Here is a 5,000-nt window from a genome sequence, read left to right as displayed (position 1 = left end):
CAGGCGGGCTTGCCTGCTTTAAGCACTCTAATTTGTTCAAAGTAAACGTGCCGGCCCACCCAGACACTCAATAAAGAGCACCTTGGTAGGATTTCAACGGGGTCCGCCTCGGGACGCACGAACACGCACGAGGCGGTCGCACGCCTTCGGCTCGCCCCACCGGCAGGACGTCCCACGATACATGCCAGTTAAACACCGACGGGCGGTGAACCAACAGCGTGGGACACAAATCCAACTACGAGCTTTTTAACCGCAACAACTTTAATATACGCTATTGGAGCTGGAATTACCGCGGCTGCTGGCACCAGACTTGCCCTCCAATAGATACTCGTTAAAGGATTTAAAGTGTACTCATTCCGATTACGGGGCCTCGGATGAGTCCCGTATCGTTATTTTTCGTCACTACCTCCCCGTGCCGGGAGTGGGTAATTTGCGCGCCTGCTGCCTTCCTTGGATGTGGTAGCCGTTTCTCAGGCTCCCTCTCCGGAATCGAACCCTGATTCCCCGTTACCCGTTACAACCATGGTAGGCGCAGAACCTACCATCGACAGTTGATAAGGCAGACATTTGAAAGATGCGTCGCCGGTACGAGGACCGTGCGATCAGCCCAAAGTTATTCAGAGTCACCAAGGCAAACGGACCGGACGAGCCGACCGATTGGTTTTGATCTAATAAAAGCGTCCCTTCCATCTCTGGTCGGGACTCTGTTTGCATGTATTAGCTCTAGAATTACCACAGTTATCCAAGTAACGTGGGTACGATCTAAGGAACCATAACTGATTTAATGAGCCATTCGCGGTTTCACCTTAATGCGGCTTGTACTGAGACATGCATGGCTTAATCTTTGAGACAAGCATATGACTACTGGCAGGATCAACCAGGGAGCTGCGTCAACTAGAGCTGAGCAGCCGGCCGCCCGGGAGTGTGTCCCGGGGGCCCGCGCGAACACGCAAGCGTCCGCTCAATTATTCTGCAAACAGGAGGAGGCTGAGCTCCCCTGCACAATACACCTCGAAACCCTCTCAGGTCCCGGCGGCGCGCAGCGCCGTCCTAAGTACTTGGTCGGGTTCGAGAGAGGCGCAATCGCCCGGAGTTAGGCGAGTAGACGCTTTAGGTGCGACCACCCGTGCTCCCAACTGAGCTTGCCGCTGCCGACAGAGGCCCGGGAGCGTGCTGTCGTGGCATTGCCGGCCGGGAGACAACACGCGCCACCTACAGTGACCGGCAGCTCCAACGCCAGCGCCACAGAAGGGCAAAGGCCCCACGTGGGTGCCGAAGCGAACTCTCCCAGCACAGCGCACGGTGCCAACACGTCTGCACAACTGCGATACAAACCACCAGCGAGAACCGCTGGGGCGACCGAGCAGCAGACGGCGTCGCGGCGCCGAGTGCCGGGCGGCGGCGCATCCTCAACGCACACAGTCCTCAATCGGACCAGCACACTGCAGATGTCCACCGCGCTTCGCACCGGGCCGGCGAGGACCACTTTGGCTGCACGGCGCCGCGCGCAGGGTGCCCCGGCGCGCAGCTGCGCCGCCTGCCGCGTCCGTCGGCCGGCGCGCCTGCCACTGGGCGCCCCACCAGCCGGCTGTAGCGCGTGCGCCCACGCACCGCGCGGCCAGCACGCCGGGCGGCCCCCCCCTCACCGGCCGGGGACAGTCCCACCCACCCACAGCCGCGTATCGCTTCACACCCAGATCCACATTCACGTTCATTGGTGTGGTGGGTATCGCTGACACAACCGCGTCATAGCTGTACCGATCGTTGCCCTCACAGATGTACCTCCAGCAAGATCAACCGCACCACAACGGGTTACCAGTTGTTCATTTGCGTAACGTCACCAGTAAACGTACACGTCCACGTCCATCCCCGTTGCAAAGTCAACTATTATTGCATGCCTGCCTGTCAGGTGTCAAGACACACTACATCCGCTCACATCCACGCAACAAAATGTGCCCGACTAGAGGGCACGTGGAAGGTGCCCCCGTACGTATGCGATGTCCATTGCGCGACGAACTGTCAACCGGCCTCTGTAGCATGTCGCAGATGTGGAACGCGGGACACCGTGCTATCACATTGTGTGAGAAGAGACTACTATGTCTGCATACACGCGCCACTACATGAACAGACGGCTCATGCTGATCGCCATCCACTGCGTCCATTACTCCCACACGTCTCTATGGCGTACCACACTGCAATACAGCTGTTATGGGGAGATGACACGTAGCTGTGTACACAACATTCTGAGCGGGTTGCGGTTGGACAACAATACATTAATGTAACGTGTCATATGCCATTTACAGAGCAGGTTAAGGCACAACGTGGGTTAGGTTAAGGCACAACGTGGGTTATGTTAAGGCACAACGTGGGTTATGTTAAGGCACAACGTGGGTTAGGTTAAGGCACAACGTGGGTTAGGTTAAGGCACAACGTGGGGTAGATTGCGGCACAACTTGGGGTAGATTGCGGCACAACTTGGGGTAGATTGCGGCACAACTTGGGGTAGATTGCGGCACAACTTGGGGTAGATTGCGGCACAACTTGGGGTAGATTGCGGCACAACTTGGGGTAGATTGCGGTACAACTTGGGGTAGATTGCGGTACAACTTGGGGTAGATTGCGGTACAACTTGGGGTAGATTGCGGTACAACTTGGGGTAGATTGCGGTACAACTTGGGGTAGATTGCGGTACAACTTGGGGTAGATTGCGGTACAACTTGGGGTAGATTGCGGTACAACTTGGGGTAGATTGCGGTACAACTTGGGGTAGATTGCGGTACAACTTGGGGTAGATTGCGGTACAACTTGGGGTAGATTGCGGTACAAATTGCATTACATTGCGGTGCAAATTGCGTTACATTGCGGTGCAAATTGCGTTAGGTTAAGGTGCAACACAGGTTAGGTTAAGGTGCAACACAGGTTAGGTTAAGGTGCAACACAGGTTAGGTTAAGGTGCAACAGAGGTTAGGTTAAGGCGACATAGGTTAGGTTAAGGTGCAAGATGGGTTAGGTTAAGGTGACATAGGTTAGGTTAAGGTGACATAGGTTAGGTTAAGGTGACATAGGTTAGGTTAAGGTGACATAGGTTAGGTTAAGGTGACATAGGTTAGGTTAAGGTGACATAGGTTAGGTTAAGGTGACATAGGTTAGGTTAAGGTACAAACTGGGTTGTGTTTTGGTACACATTGCGTTGTAGTACAGTACACGTTAGGTTTGGGTACGGTACACATTGTGGTATGGGATGGCGTGTTGGTGGGGGGGGGGGGGGGGGGCGGGCGAGGTTCGTTCATATTGACCGTAGGAAGTGGATGCCCGAGGCAGCGTCAGTGTGTCAAAGGAGGTATGTCACGTTGGGATGCGCTTTTCGGTAGTGAGAGGGGGCGCGCCGTGTCCGAGGTTGCGGCAGACCTGTGTGTTTCATTCCTGCCAGTGTGTTTGTTCTGTAAGACGAGGCAGTGTGGTGATGTTGGGTGCACCCCTGTGTGGGACATGTGTGGGTGTTGGTGGCTTATCTGAGCAATTGTGGTTGTCGGACGAGTGGGATATTCTGTTTTATGATTGGACCTCGTGGCCTGGTTATCATAGTCTGGTTGGTGTACTGTGGCGGATAGGATGCACCGGACGTTGGTCCATGGTGGTGCTTAATTATTGCATCTGTGTCTGTTACAGGCAGAGAGTAGTGTGTGATAGAGTGTGTGGGTGACGTGTGGTTCCTTTTGTTTGCACAGACGTTCAGCATGTATAGGGGCATTTGCGTATTTGATCTATCTATGTGGGCCTGCATAGTTTACTGAGCAGTGCTGCGAGGTGACTGAACTACGAGCGACGTACTCATTTACAGCGGAATGGTTGCCTTCTACCAAAGATGGCGTATCGACTCTACGACAGCGTTGGCACCGCAGGAAGCGGTGTCGTAAAATGGCCCCCACACCGTCATCGTTGTGCGGGGTAGTGACCGTCTATATTGTGAGAGGAGTCCTGTTTGCCACTGGGCGTGGGGTCTCGCGTCCTGCGGTTCAGTGCCCCCAGGGAAGCGCGCGGACGTGGTGCTGCTGCTGCTGTAGCAAGCGAGCTACTTAGAGCATGTATAGGGACAGCGGGAATATGGCATATTGGATATAACTCTTCATGAAACGCATGATATAGGGGTGGATTGCACGTTACGAGTGCGGGAAGAGTCCGCCGTTCATCCGCTGGAGTTGCGATTTGGGCGGTTGGGGTGGGGCACTTGCGGGTGCGGGTGCGAGTGGAGTGGAGCGGAGCGATGATCGGTCGACGACTTCGTGCGGCGCAGGCACTGGCGTTGGGGCTCCTGTGGTGGACAGATGATGCAGGCTTTGTGGGTGGCGTCGGAAAATGGGCACTGTGGGCCCTAGCGATGTCGTCGTCGGCTTGTCGTCTCATAGATGGCAGTATCGTCGGTGCAGCAGGCCATGTTGCGGGAGACCTGCAGATGGCGGTATTTTTGGTGGTGCGCTCGACATGGTGGACGTAGTGTCGTCCGATTCGCGTAGATGGAGCTATTGCATGTGGTTTCGTCACATTGTCATAGATGGCGGTGCCGTGTTTTGGAGTATGGTTGGCGTAGTTTCGTTCGATTCCTGTAGATGAGGTGTCGTTTCTGGGCCGGATGGCAATGTAGTTTGGTCACATTCCCATAGATGGCTGTGTTGCGCCTGTGGGCGGCGGTGTCACCATCGTCCCATAGAGGTCGGCATGGTGTCTTCACGAAATAAGACGCCTGGGTATCCCACAGATGGCGGTATGGTCTGTTTATTGTGGACGTTGCCGTCGTCGGGACCAGAGGGCGTGCGCGAACCGTTGACCATGCGTTATTCACGGAAGAACACGTCGTACTATTTTCCTACCCTCCCGTTACTCGTTCTAGATCTATAACACTGCCCAGCGTTGCAAATACATGAAAATCATACACGCCCTCAACGAAATGATGTTCACATCTGTCCAACGGGACAGAACAATTGACGACGTCAAAGACATGC

The 5,000-nt window shown here is 54.9% G+C and overlaps 1 non-coding gene across 1 annotated transcript in view; it reads right to left on the bottom strand.

Annotated features, from left to right (window-relative positions):
• LOC126149300 (small subunit ribosomal RNA) overlaps positions 1-884 on the bottom strand; it is a 1,909-nt gene extending 1,025 nt beyond the window's left edge. The window contains exon 1 of the ribosomal RNA XR_007530798.1: positions 1-884. This exon is cut by the window's left edge and continues 1,025 nt beyond it. This is a non-coding gene — a ribosomal RNA (small subunit ribosomal RNA).
• Between the last annotated feature and the right edge of the window lie 4,116 nt (positions 885-5,000).

This window comes from Schistocerca cancellata, unplaced genomic scaffold (genome assembly GCF_023864275.1).
Source record: "Schistocerca cancellata isolate TAMUIC-IGC-003103 unplaced genomic scaffold, iqSchCanc2.1 HiC_scaffold_923, whole genome shotgun sequence".
NCBI lineage: Eukaryota > Metazoa > Arthropoda > Insecta > Orthoptera > Acrididae > Schistocerca > Schistocerca cancellata.
This window is presented reverse-complemented; position numbering and strand designations above follow the sequence as displayed.